The sequence below is a fragment of the Melospiza melodia genome, chromosome 5 (assembly GCF_035770615.1).
Source record: "Melospiza melodia melodia isolate bMelMel2 chromosome 5, bMelMel2.pri, whole genome shotgun sequence".
Lineage (NCBI taxonomy): Eukaryota > Metazoa > Chordata > Aves > Passeriformes > Passerellidae > Melospiza > Melospiza melodia.
In genome coordinates, this window is record NC_086198.1 from 43,163,519 (window position 1) to 43,178,712 (window position 15,194).

The following is a 15,194-nucleotide window of genomic DNA, read 5'->3' on the forward strand; positions in this document are numbered from 1 at the left end:
GAAGATAAAAATTCTGCTGCTAAAATGAGAGACGCTCTTGTAAGGAAATGAAAGTGCAGCTGGAAGATGTGGTGGTATTTGCTATGTCACAATGCATTTATAGGCATAGCAGCTGCCACTCATCAGAGGAAGAAAGCTGAGTAAAAAACATCTGCTGATTTCATCACTCATTTAATGTTTTGATAAGAACTCAGCTAAATCACTGTCCAGTAACTCTGCTTATAAAACAGGACTTATGGAGAGGTTTATGGGAATAACACTAGATTAAAAAAGCTCTTTGCAGGCTTCATTAAACAAGATACAAGGCAGTGCACTGCAAATACAACACATCATTTCACAAGAAGAGGCTGGAGAACTGGAAATTTCCTCCAAGAAGTATGAAAACATAAATGGAAACATGACCTTGCAGGATTAGGACCTGGAACACGCTAAGCTGACAGATGTGAACTCAAGCATTCACACAGATGTCACACATGATGAAAATGGGGTTGGTTCTCCAACACCAGCAAAGGCTCTAATTGAGAGAATCCCTGAGACAAAACCCATCAAGTGACAAATGCCAACTGCTGATTTGCCTTTCAGGATTTCAAACAGGACCTGCCACAAAACCTTAAAATGCCCATGGTTTTCTGTAATGCCCCTGGCACAACAGCACAGCCCCAGGCTCTGAACAGTGTGAACAGAGACACTCACCGGAAGCTGCCACTCTTCTGGCCCCACCTGAACCAGGTTTAGTGACAGAGGCCATTTTAGTCCACAACAAGTCAAACTCAGCCTTGCTAAGGATTACAGAGCCAAGGGCTTGGCTCTCTGGCAGGTGTGTTTTGCCAGCCAAACAGTGCATTCCTGCCTGTGGAGAGGTGGAGAAGCCAGCTCATCAATGGCTCCATCTATGGATCACTCCCATCAAGGAACTGGATTTTGTTGTACCAGCAGTGCCAACACCTCCCAAACAGCTCCAGAAAATCACCTGGGGGCACACAGCAACGTGGACTGGGCACTGAGCAGCTCTCATCAAGGGGAAGTGCTCACTGCAAACCCTCAGAGGAGCTGACCAAATGCCCACACCCCAGTAAGGAATCCCTTCAATAAAGATCTAGGCTAAGAAGCACATTTTGTCATTATCTTCCAAGAACTTGGAATAAACTGCTCCTGTTTGCCAGAGAGCTAGGATTCCTGCAGGCTGCCCCTCCCCAAAAATACCCTATCCCTCCATTAGTATGAAATATTTGGATTCTCTAGTGGGACATAAAATATAGACAATTTCTGTAGATGAACAAGTGAAAGTATACTTCACAGGTTAGGGAAAAAAGAGACACTCATTTCTGCAGGTGATACAGATTCTCAGAGTGACAAAGACAATTGCATTTTACAGAGTTTTTCTCTGCAGTTTCAGAAGCAGAACAGAAGGAATTTTCCATTGGGGCATGAGTATCTTATCATTATCTCCAGCTTATTTCCTCATTTGGAAAAGTTACTTTTCTATTACAGGCTCTTCAAAAATGGAATTAAGATGAGCAAATACATATTACAAAATCAATTATGGTCTTAATGGTGTTTTCCAATGGCAGACCAGAGAACAGCATCATTTTATTCAGCTCATCTGTTACACTAACTTATCTGAACACATAAAATACACTGTACATTGAAAGAAATAAACAAGGATGGATGGAATGGATGGAATGGAGAGAGTGACATATTTTCCTCATTCCCTAAAAAAATTGCCTATCTCTTGCAAAGTATAATCCCTGTTTTCCCACAGACTTCTGGGGAATTGTTGCTATTAGTCCTTTTAGGATGAAATCCACAGTAAGTGCTACACCCATAAATGATTTGTAGCTGACATTTAGATACTCAGCACCAAATGACCATGCCCAGTTAGCTCAGTTCACATGAATCCACTAAAACACAGTGGCTTGAGGGAGCTGGCCCACACATCCAGAGGGATTTAATGCACACTCCACCCTTTCAGAACAAAGCGCAATCCCCTGATGTACACCTCTAAATGATTTTTCTCTGACATGATACAAATGATATTAATGGACTCAATACAGCCCTACTGTATTAGACTGCCCTACATAATTACTCTGAATAACCTTTATTTTACATCCATCAGGTAATTTATGACAAGTCCTCATGTATATCCTTCAAGATATTCAAGTGCTGCTGAAAGGGGCTTCACTTCTTAAATTATGGCTATATATGTAATTTTTTTTGTCTTCACAGAAGGTACTTCTTACCACATTAAAACAGACATAAATCTACATTGCTGACTCATCTCCATGGTTTGTACTAATTCAGATTTCATTCACATGCCATGAGTAGTCATATATTTTAATGAAGTTTTTTGCAGTGAATACAACCCATGCCAGAAACTTTTTAAAAACAAAAATAAAAATTAGAACTGGATTGCTATGTATGATTGAGAATATTAATTCATCAGGTTAGTATCCATTTACTCAGGAGCCTTAAACTACCTCTGTAACTCCTGCTCTGCATTTTCAGGGGTCATTGTTGGACAGAGAGCTATGGAATGTTCACTCAAAGTCAACCTATGCTGGGACCTTGGAAAAGTCCAGCTGTAAACACTGATCCAGCTGTAAATACTGCTCACCCTAATCACAGCAGTCTGGCTCTTACTGACATCAAAACCTCCTCTTCTGCCTCACCAGTGCCTTTGGAAGGCTCCAAGCAGCTTCCACTTACCTGGGAAAGCGGCCCATGGGAGCTCCTTGGCAGAACAGATAATGCTTGGCCAGTGATGTCACATTATAAACAGCGGGGGGAAAGTGTTGATTTTTCCATCAGAAACACCATGAAAGAGTCTTCCTCTGAAATATCTCTGACATCTCAAAACCAACAACACCATGGCAAATTATTAAATGAAGTGCAGAGAGAGGAATAATTATTTTCCAGAACAGCAGACATTTTCCTTACCCTTTGTTCAGTGGTCCCAACAGATGTTGTTCCCTGAACTGGACTCCCCCCACTCTTTTGGACTTGTGGTTTCACTGAAGAGCTAAGTCTTACAGGATGACCCTGTTAATTGAATTGACAGATTAGTGGTGATCTGAACTGAACCTATGTTAAATCCACTGATGATCTCCTGGGTCTCAAAATAAAGAAATTATACAATATTGGTAAAGGTAGGTTTTCATTAAAACATTTTAGAATTAAAGCTTTGTCAAATTCAAGCTTTGCACAATTTGTAGATCTGATCTTGTATAAATAGAATCTTTAGCACTTGCTTTAAAATATGCCTGTACTATTTTTTTTTTCATACCGTGAAATCTTCCAAGAAATCATAAACAAATTATCATTCAGCAAAAGCACTGATAACAAATCTGACCTGTCTGAAAGCATAGGGACAGGTTGCCATGGCCAGCTCTACAGGGTGCCAAAAGAAGAGGCAGAAGGAAAACAGACATTAAGGAGGAGCTTTCCCTATCCTAGAAAAATCCCAACAGGAGAGGCAGCACCCTGCCATTAACTGAAGGCATACCTGTGCTTTATCACCCTACTTTCCAAGGTCTGGTTTGGAAAGATGGATCTTAAGGAAGGATGGATTGAGCTGCTGCTTTACAAGGGGAGATGAATGCAGCAGCTCTACCAGAGACAGATTCTCAGAGTTAGGGCAGTGTTTAGGGCTTGAGCAGCTGGAAGGGTTTCCTTGCCCTGTGGCTAGATTTCCATGTAGGAAAACCAGAGAAGAGAATTCACTTAAGAAGAGCTGCTGGTTGGAGAGCCTCCCTTGGAGGTGCACTCAGCAAGGCAGAAGCGATAGAAATCAGCTCCTGTCTCTGTGGGCACTCAGCCTCCAGCCTTTCCAGCCCATCTGTCCCTTCCAGAAGCAAGCACAGTTTTAGGGAATTTGTGTGACAAAAGCCTGCAAGGGAACTCCTGTCTCTTTTCATCTCTCTGTTCCTTCTTCCAGCCCTGCTAGACTTCCCCCATCTAATGTAATAATCTATTAGCAAAGACTTTTTTTTTTTAAATTCCCTCCAGAGAATTTAGTTCTCAGCCTCTGAGAGTGGCAGCTGATCCCTAAACCTGCCCTCTGTTCCCCGAGCAAAGGCCAGGCTGATCCCTCACCCACCTGGCCAGGCTTCCTGCTGTGAAGAGGATCTCCTTGGAGCAGAGAGCAAAGAGCACCTGGACTTTTGTACACAGCAGTGAACTTTGGGCTGGAAACAGTGACCTGACCCAGGAGCAGCTCAGGAGCAGCCTCAGGGGTGCTCTGCATCTCAGGCAGCTGAGGGAAATGTCCATAAGTGAATAAATAAAGCACAAAATGCTTACACCCAGAACTGAGCTAAGGCTCCCAGGAGTTCCCAGGTCACCAATCCTGTCCCTGATTCCTGTGCCTGATGTCCCAGGCAGAAAGCAGCTCCCCCATTTCCCACCCAGACAGAAGAGGGGCAGTCCCTGTTGTCTGCAGGAAATGCTCTGAGCCCCCTTCCCCCCAAATGTCCCACCCACACCACAGAGCTCCTCTGGAGTCAGAGCTGCTCTGGGGCCAGGCTCTGCATATCCCACAGGGGGTGTGGAACATTTCTGAGGGATGAAGTGTCCTTGGTAAAGCCAACTTTTGTACCACTGGGTATTAACTGTTTTCCCATAAAACCTCATTTGATTCCTGTCTCATTCTGCCTAGCATGAACAGTTTTAAACAACCTATTGCAACTTCTCTACTTACTTCCCTTTCATTTTCTCCAGAAATTAAATACATTACAGCACCATATCCTTAATGTTTATTATAGAATAAATGAATTATTCAGACATAAAAATACTTTGAGCCCTGTTGTGATATGTACAATGGTATAATAGACAATCCAAATTCAGACAGTAAATGTGATGCCAGAAAACAGCAATACATATTTTATCGGGAGAAACTTCAGATGTGGCTTTGATTTAATATCTCTTTGGGCACTGTAGTTTAGCTGATTTAACTTTTAGTCAAGAAGATAAGTAATAAGGATTTAAACTATATGGTTTTCAACATGCAAATTAGTTATCTGACTGGTTTTCACTTACAACAATGTAAAAGTACTGAAGTATTTAATTTACTGGTATAGCAAACAGTGCCTTAATCAATTTAAATTTCTTCTCTTTTCATTCTTTCAGTAGATTAACAGAGTTGCATAAACTGATACAGTTCATTCTACTTTGACTGAGCTTTTAGACTGAGGGAAAAGAGGTGACCACTCAATGTAAATGTGGGGGGAAAAATTCTTTCTCAAATTAGGATCTCTTCACACAGATCCTGATCTGATTTGTACTGTTGCTGAAATCAAGCCTTTGTAGACCAAGAACATTGTGATCACAAGATGAACTTCTGAGAAGATAGCAAAATTAAGGCATGCATATCAAAAAGAATGAATCAGGTATGTCTTTCGGAATGAAGATAATGGATGAAACCTACAGTGATCATTGGGAAACCTCAGTGACCTAAGAATATTTTCATACTGGAGCAATACATTTCTAATTTGATATTACTTTCTCAGTAACCTTGACTAAATATTACAGACTGCAAGGTGGACATCCTCAAACATTTGCCTGTAATAAGGAGAACAGACTGTGCCCATTGGAGGAGCTGAGTCAGTGCAAGATCCTTTCCATTAGAAGCACATCTGGCATTCCCCACGGCTGCCAAGCAGATGTTTTAAGGAAGTCACTTTAAGGAAGGGTGAGAAGATCCATTTGGGCAATGGGAGCCCTGCCCAAAGGGTAAATGAGCTGCTGGGCAGCCCTGGGCACACACACACTGCTGAGCTCTGCACACTCAGGGCCCTGCCAAGCCCTGGCACCAGCCCAGGTGAAGGAGCCCCTGCTCCATCCTGCCCTGGTGATGGATGCAGGCACACACAGGGGCACAGAGGTGAGAGCAAACAGAGCTGCATTCATCCAACATCCAAGCACAATTCCACTCTGCATTCCCTGCCTTGTTACCAACTGAGCTGCTGTGGCTGTAAATCCATGGGCATGGCTGATTCCCCAGGAACTGAAATAAATGGCTGCTCCTTTCCTGCCCTGCCAGGACTGCCCAGCCAAAGGAGTCCTAGAAAAGGGAGCTGCTTTCAATTCTGGCTTACCAGCTGTAATGGGTTAAAACTTTAGGTTTGTTCATCAAAACTGACAAAGTTATTCCAGTAAGACTACTGCATCACCTCTAGTTTGTTTAAGTAAATTTACAGACTTTAAAAGATAAAGAAGGTGAAACCAAAAGACAATCGGTTTCACAAACATTTGTTTATCTGTTTAGTAAACCGTTAATATGAGTGGGAAGTTTGCTATGATTGATAACACAGTATCAGCTTATCTGCTCAGTAAACCTAAAATTCCAAGAACTCAACAGATTGAGCCTAAAAATTCCAGAAATCAGACAAAAGAAAATTACCAACCTTCATCTTCAGACCCCGAAAAGTAGACTATGACCACCTAAACACAAAAGAAAAATACGCAGAGTACTACACATCAACCCAGAAGAAGGACTGTATAAGAACTCCACAGAAAATCAGAAGAGTGTGACAGTAGCAGAGCAGAGACTCCCCTGTCGCCCAGCGCTGATTTATTTATTGCCTTGCCCACTGTAATTAATAAATTCTCAATTAGTTTTACTTAACATATTGTCAGCTCAATTTATAACACCAGCACTGGCATCAACTCAGCTCTCCCTGCAAAATCTTCATGGCTGATGAGGCAGGGAGCAGCAAAGGCAGAGCTTTGGCTTTCAGACCACAGACAAAGCTTCTTCTCTTTCTTCTGTCTCTGACAATTAAAAACAGATTAAAGCAGAGTCGCTGTAAGCAGCACATCTGCAAGCACAAACCATCTTTATGCTGTACACAGCAGAATCCCACTTGGAGATGGAGCACTGAGACAGAGTCCCTTCTCAGAGCCTGTGTATTTTAGAGAAGTGTTTTAGAGAGCTCTCTCCACCCCACTGATGGCATCTCTGACATGGCATTCACGGCCACAGCCTGCTTTCCTGCTGCTCTCCCTCTGCTGTGTCTGACAGCATTTCTAGCATTTCATTGACCTAAAAATGGCTTCTGCCTGTTCCTGAAAATGCAAAAAAAGGTTCCACTAAAAACAGCACTTAGGGGGAAATGAGGATTAAAGAGCAGGCAGCACTTAAACCATGTAAATGTGAGTGATGTCAAACTGACTGCAGTGACAGAGCTCAAGAGCAATCTAGTGGTGCTTTCTGCTCTTTCAAGTGAAGCATTTAAACATTGCCATGTAAGGCTGTTTAAAATGCACATTCTGTGACACTTTAATTCAAGCTACAGTAGTGGTTTGATAAATCTCCTATTTCTGATTGGCACACAGCAGAAGATCTCCCACACCTCTGTGTGCTCAGTCTGTTCAGTCCTGTAAACTTAATGTTTTGTTTTTTTTTTTTTAAACACTGTGTATCCTACAACATTTCTGTGCTGGAAAACTTCAACTTATAAAATCAGCGTCTCTAAAATTTTTGCTGTATCCTGCAGCCAGACCATAACATGTGGCACATTTGAAGGCCTAAAATTTGCAGCTTTAAATTTTTTCTGACTGGAATAATTAGATACTGCCTTGTATGTCTGCTGCAATGTTTTGCACATAAATTACTTATAAACCACTGTGAGATTCAAACACGAATTTGACAGGGAAAAATAGGTATTTACTCCTGTGAGTAATTTAGGCATGTCAAAACTATAAATTGTTGCCTTACTTTTTTCTTTTTATGACTTGTGACAGAAGAATGGATTACCTCTGCACACTGTTTTCTACTTAGGTTATTATTTTCGTCATTCAAATAAAGGCAGAGCAAGAAAGAATGAAAATCAATTATTATGGCTCAGTGTAAAATATTTGCTGATAGTCTTAAAAAGGAAATTAATAGAAAAAATATATTCCTAAATTTCAATTCTAGTAATGAGAACTGTAACCTTAAGGGAAAAATCATGTAAAATTAACTAATGTATGTCTAGTTTTGGTACAATTATTTAATTCTCCATGCTGCAACATCTGACAGGAACTCACATACGATGACCTTGAAGCTCTAAAAATAGTGACTAAAATTTTTACCTTTCCTCTCCATTGTTACAGTTCAGTGTCACTACAATTCACTCACCCGGTGCCATTTTCCCAGTTGGTTGTAATTCTTGTCACAGAAATGAAGAATTTGAAACCTTTTCCAGATCACTTTTAGCATTCTGCATTTGGTTCCATTGCTCATTCTATCCCCACATTCATCTACAGGCACAATCTCTGAATACATTTTGTAAGGGTTCACTGAGCCAACCAAGTGAAATTTGGAATAATAACAAAATGAAACTTCTCCTTCCTTGCTGAATGGTGTGTTACCACATATCACTAGAAGACATCTCAATCCTTATAAATCACACTGCACCAGGCATAAGAAAGGGGAATGGCTCAGGAGAAAAGGAAAAATATAATTGGTGTGCTCTAAAGTAATGTCAGAGTCACTGGTAGATGCCTGCAAGTGTGACTGCACTGTGACATGCAGGTGTATTTCACTGGTTGTGCAAAAGATTGTATCAGGGTACTCTATTTTAACAGCAGAATGATGCACTCCAGTAACTCTGCATCCCCATTCTGAGCCTGACTCCAAATTCCATCATAAAGCCAGCATTCCATGGATTCTGTTGTACAAAGGGTTAGCAAACTCACCGTGCCAGACACAGAGGCTGGTGGGATTTCCTGAGGTGACTTTTCCTTCAAGTACTGAGAAGTTTCAGGAGGAAGGTGTCAGTGCTCTGGTTTGCCAGTGAATCTGTCCTTCAGCCTCAGCCTCTCCTTGCAGAGAGGTTTCCTGCAGCACAGAGCAGCCCCGTGCCCCTCTGTGCCTTGAAGAAGGTCCAAGTCTCTCAGAGCCCAAATCTCTCAGGGACAGAATTAGTAACAGACTGCCAGGAAGTACCACAGCCCAGTTCCCATCCCTTTTCCCTCCAACACACCCTATCAAGTAATGAAACATGCTGCAAACACAACCTGAAACACCAGGAAATGCAAAATGTGGGGAGCCTGTGGTACCCTAAACACAAATTTAACTGCCTGGGGCAGAACTCTCTGAGAGGGTTTGTGCTCAGCTCAGCCCAGGGAGAGGTCAATGCTCAGACGAATTTTTCCAGGCAGACAGAGCTCAGTGTCCTTCTCTGTGTTCAGTGGGTGCCCCCAGGCTTCCTTCACTCCCCCTGTTCACTGACTGCCCTGAATGCAGAACCCAGAAGGATTCAGGGCCACTCAAACAAACAAGGAGGTGCCCATTGACATCTGGGAAAAACACTCTCACAAGTGCCCCCCATCATTTTACACCGGGATTTTTAACATGGGAAGCCTCCCTGAGAATTGAGTGGCTTCAAGAGATTTTCTCCTTTTTTAAAATGTTACCCATCTTTTGTGTGGAAGAAAGACTTTTTTAACCCTGTTCAGTTCTGGCTTCATTGGTAACTCAGGTGTGAGGTATTTGAGCAATGGTCTAACACTTGCCAACAGCCCTGTGGGTCCTGAACCCCCCACAATTCTGCAATTTCAAGACTTCATGGACTCATTTCAGTATTTTCCCACCATCCCTCTGTACAGTGGTGCAAAGCACACAGCATCTGAGGTGTCATTTGTATCACAAACCAGGTTTCAATAGTGGAAAGGTTTCAATATTGTTATTCTTCTACTTAAAACACTTCTGGTTTTACGTCTAACATGAGATGCTGCTTCAATAAGCCAGAAAGCATTTGCAGTTTCTCTGCTGCATCATGAACTTTTACATGTACACAGATCTGTCCATCCAGGCACCTCCAAACCTGATGTAACACCTCTGTCATTTCTCATTCCATCAGAGCTCCACTACTTATTCAAAGCAATGTAACAAAACTGTTTTCTACTTTTACTAGATGGATAACTACAGAAGGTAAACAATATGAATTTAACTTTCTTTTTCTAATAGAAATAATATAGGCTGTTGTACTAAAACCTAAAAAAACAGATTTACGGACATTTGAGATGCACTTGTAATTCTATTTCTCCTCTTAGCAAGGACAGAACAGAGCATCATGGGCTGGGAAGTCTGCCTTTCTTTTCCACTCCTAAATATTATCTTTGCAGTTAGAAAAACAGTGTAGTGTTTAAAAAACACAGCACAGTAGCTGTGAAATGTGGTATTGCATCTGGGCACCATCCATTTTCAAGAAATGCCATCTACAGGACTGAATTTGGATCTATTTTGGGGAGAAGCCAGGATTTCCAACACTCAGTTTAAAATCTGGCTATTTTTCTCTTCCTTTGTTTATAAAATCCTGTCGGTTTATGGGAAGAAAAAGCTGTTCTGAATGTGATGTGTTTATAATCAACAAGATGGTCTAGAGAGATTTGGACTTTCAGACATTTGGATTGAATTTCAGCTGTGTCCCAGCACAGTAATTGATTATCTCAAAAATCTTTCTACCTTCAGCTCAAGTCTATCAGACCAGACAATTCAAAATGCTTTTAAAAGCCAGGCTATTTTAACCACTTTGCAGAATGCCAGTCTACCAGATGGAGAAAGAAAACTCTAGCAAGGAAATAATGGGGATTATTATGTTACTTTAGACTGTGGAAGTCTCTCCATAGATAAAAACATCTCCTGTGCCTATGTGTGCGCATATGTTTAACAAAAAAAAGCTGGCCTGTCTGTGTGCACATGTGTACATGTCTGCTCACAGTCTAACAGCTGAAGGCTTTGCATTTGAAAAAGCTATTTCAGAAAAAAACATTTTTTTTTCATGTTCATATAGATTTTACTGATGTTCCCATGGAAAAAAAGATATTAAAGAGTGAAAGAAGTTCTGCTAACAAATGAATTAACAAAGTCCAGTCTCTTCTGAGTTTAGTCTGCTTGTTCCTTATGTCAGATCCAGAAAAGGTCTGGCCAACATCTTCCCAACCATTGCAGAAGAAAAAGGGACCTCTCTCAATCAAGAGGGAAGAACAGCGAGTGGCACAACAATGTGGTCTGTCGACGGAAGGGAACCAGGACATCAGTTTGATCATCACAGGCTCAATTTTATTGATCAGTACGGCGGGTTAAATACAGTTAATAATGAGCTTCATACATATTGCAAAAGTTGAGCTCAGGATTGGTCAGCTTACATATCAGCACCTACGCCTACTTCTACATTCCTATGGTTCTACTTTTGATACTTTCTACATATTCTTAGGATATATTCAGGACTAATCTCAACTCCCTATCCTCATGTTGCAGCAAGGTCACTGCTGACTCTTCCTTTCAGCTTGCTGACTGCTGACTTTTCTCCTTCAGCTTAACCAGTGGCATTATATCAGTGTGGCCTTTCTCAGCTAACCAATTATTAATAATGCTCTCCACATTTCCCCCGTTTTCTTCTTGTGCAAGGAGATTAGTTTGCCATGTTTTTGCTATTGTACGGCTGACCATGTTTTGGATACAGTTAAAGATACAAGGCAAAATAAGCAAAAACAGTAAAATTACACCCAGCAGTCCTATAGCATAGATCACAAGGTTCCTCAGCCACGGTCCGAGTCCTAAGCCTTTAAGCCATTCATCAATTCCTAAACCGTCTTCTTCCTTAAGTTTGTGAAGTCCCTGTTGTAATTCTTTTATCTTAGTGTGAATGGACACCGAATGATCGGACAGATTCATGCAACACATTCCCTCGAACTCTTCACATCCATGCCCTTGTGCTAAGAGCAAAAAATCTACAGCAGCTCTATTTTGCAAAACAGCATGGTTAACACTTTGCACATCTGCAGTTAACATGTCCAGAATTTGTAATGTCTTGTTCAGCTCATCCCTTGCCCAGCATCCTAATTGTTTTGCTAAATTCATGGCTTTATTGGCAGATCCTCCTGGTAAGATAGTTGAAACCACCACCTGTTTGAATGTGCCCCAAAACCGTGGATCTCCTATCTTGCTGCAGTCTAAGTCATGTATGCTACGTTTTCTCCTGTTTGAATTTTGACTCAGCTGCATTAGCAAGGACACATTAGGATGAAACAGTGACAATTTTCCCAAAAAACAGGGTCCACCCTGTGGTTTAGCTGGTATACCATTCCATGGCCTGTCTCCACAAATCAAAAATATTCCTGTGGGTAATTTCATTGGTGCTGTGATATTTGTGCCGTTACATTGACTGTAATGCTGTGGAGAGAATTCACTCACATTCAGGGATGAATCTAGGGTGGCCCATGCTTCTTTAGGTTGGTTTAAATTCTGAGCACCCGAAAGTTTGAAGCTAAACCATCCACCAGCTGTAGTGTTAGATATGCTGGCATTTGTACTTCCAAAAAGATCCAATTCTTCAGGAGGAGAATGCAAAGAGGTGTTAAGTGATTGGATTAGTAAGCATTGACGATAGCCATCACTCTGACCTGCAGTATACCCTTGTTGCACCGGCAATGTGATGTTTGACATGTTAGACATACATAAGGTTTGATTGTTTATCAAACTGCAAAATTCTCCAGGAGACCACACCGGAAGTCCCACCAGGCATGTTCGAAATGGGTTAGTGACTCCTCCAAGACTAAGACAAAGTGATGATTGGTTAGTTTGATTAGCAAGTGTTACCCATAAATTTTCCCTTGGTTGACTAAAGTGTGTTACTCCTACTGCTTCACTTGCTACAGCATTGAGCAGTATTACAAAAACAAACCTCATTTTTCTTTCTGCTTGCTTTGCTTTTCCTTTTCTTCTTTCTGCTTACGTTGTTTTTCCTTTCTTCGCTGTCTTTTCCCTGGTTTGCTAGATTGTCTATTGTAAGGCTGAGTCAATTTTTGAATATACTGATCTAATTCTAAATCAGCATCCTTGCTCACAAGTATAGCACGAGGTAAGTTTGAAGGCAAATCAGCTTTGCAGCGAGCTGCTATGATGCGTGAGGCTTTAGTAATTTCAAATATTCTAAGGTTTTCCTGTAACTTCCACCTAAGATATGCTATAACCACTTGTTCTGCACTCTCAAAGAGCTGTAATCCTGTCCGTCCTGGCAGGCCAGTACTTTGTTCAAGAGCTCTAACCCAGATATGATTTCGAATACACTTTCCAAAACAAGATGTACACCATAAATATCCCAATGACTTCTATGAATACCAATAAACTTGATTACAATCTGCACAATGCAAAGCTACCCATGCATAGCATTTATCTTTATCCTTTTTGCAAACATAACAAGGAAGCGAATGTAAGTAAGGACCAGTATAAAATTCTGTTTCTTCAACCCAATGCAACCAATTCAATGGTGGTGATCGCAAAGCCTCTTCAGCCTCTTTACTGTATGAGGCTAACAGCTCAAGGTCTTTCTTTAACACAAGGTGTATCTTATTTCGTAATCGTAGTTCTTGTTCGTTATCCTCCTCAACAACTATATCCTCCCGAGGGTCCCACAACAGTAAAATTGTTCTAATCATAGAAAATTAATTAGCAATCACTGATACCCCTATTCAAATGAGACCGTTCCCTTTTTTGCCTTCTTTTTCTTATCAGTCTTCAGTCTTGCTGCTCCTAATTTCACTGGTCCTGTCCCTTTCAAACTTAATTTTTGCAACTTATCAATGCAGCAATCTAATGCTCTATCAGGATCCCCTTGGAAGGGTCCTACAACTGAATGCTGTGTTAAAGGCACTAATTTCCTACACCTTATAGAAACTATACATGATTTACTTTGAACCTTAATTCTATTTACAATACATTGTATTTCCCATCGATAATAAGCAAGAACCTTCTGTTCAGGTGACTCATAAAGATTTAAAGCTATATATGCGTTTTGCCCCGTTTGTCTCCTTAATTCATCTTGCCAGCTTTTTCCCCACGTATGCTCGTGTTCACAAGTATGACACCACAAATCCCTTAATAATGATTGTTCTATCCAAAAAGTTCTTTTACAACCCCCACAACGTAGAGCTATCCAGGCAGCACAATGTGGATTGTGACAGTCAAGGCAATGTAGTTTCGCTGGATCTGTTAAGTGAAAAGTTGATAATGAGTCAATAAAACCAATCAACTCCTGGGCCGTCCGGTAGTGACGTGTCAGTGCTCTGTCCACCGCTTCCGAGTACCCCTTCAATTGTAACAGTAGTGGTTGTAGGACTAGAAGCAGTTTCTTCCCCAGTCGCTCCTTGTCCTCCTCCGTAAGGCGATCCACCAGAGGCTGCATCAAAAATAGGTTTAGTCCACTTAGCAGGCACCCACAAAGGCCCTGTAGGTGAGGAAACACAAAGATACCCCCGACCCCAATATAATACTTTTGCAGGTTTTTCCCATAATCCTGTACTTGGGTTCTTATACTTAACCCAGACCTCTGTTTCCTTAGTATTTTCCTGACCTGACCTCGGATGATGTTTCATTGCAGGGGGGGTATCATCTTCCCCAAAAATGCATAAATGATTAATCACATACAAAACCTTAGCCAAACATGCTTGTGGATCTGTCAAATCTTGATGTTTTTCAATATACTGCTTAAGGGTACCGTTTGCTCTTTCCCGTAAAGCTTTCCTTAACTGTATCAGTAACTCATACAATCGTTTATTATTCACTTCCTTAATTGCTGCTTCCTCTATTCGTTTGACTACTCCTGCAACATACATAGAGTCTGTGACCACATTTAAAGGCTCCTGTAAGTTGGACATCGCCCATACTACTGCTAACAATTCCAAAGTTTGTAAGCTATCTGCAGGGTCTGCTGTGAGGAGTTGATGCTTCCATTGTCCTTTTTCTTGCCAGGTAACAGCAGCAAGCCTTGATTTCTTTCCTGCATCTGTAAAAACTGTAATAGCTCCTTCTATGGGGTTTTCTTCTCTTAAAGGTCGAGTAATCCAGTTCCATTCTGTCATCCATTGCAAAACTCTAGGCACTAATTTACTAGTCTCTACTTTAGCAGGTGACATCAATAATGCTTCTTGTAAATTCTTTGAATTTATCAAGTACCAGTCCAAGGTTTCTTTTTCCATAGGTAATCTAATAGTAGCAGGTTCTCTACCATCCACTTCAAGAATTCTGAGACGCCCCTTTTTGATTAATGCAGCCAATTGTTCAATTTTTGAAGATACTGTTTTCTTATGCTGTAGTGGTGGTGACAACCATTCCAACACCCGTATCTCCCTTGTTTTCTTTTGCAACTGAGAGAGAGCACCAAGCAAGTGGCAAGGGCTATTCCAAATAGTAAGGTCAATGGGGTGGTCGA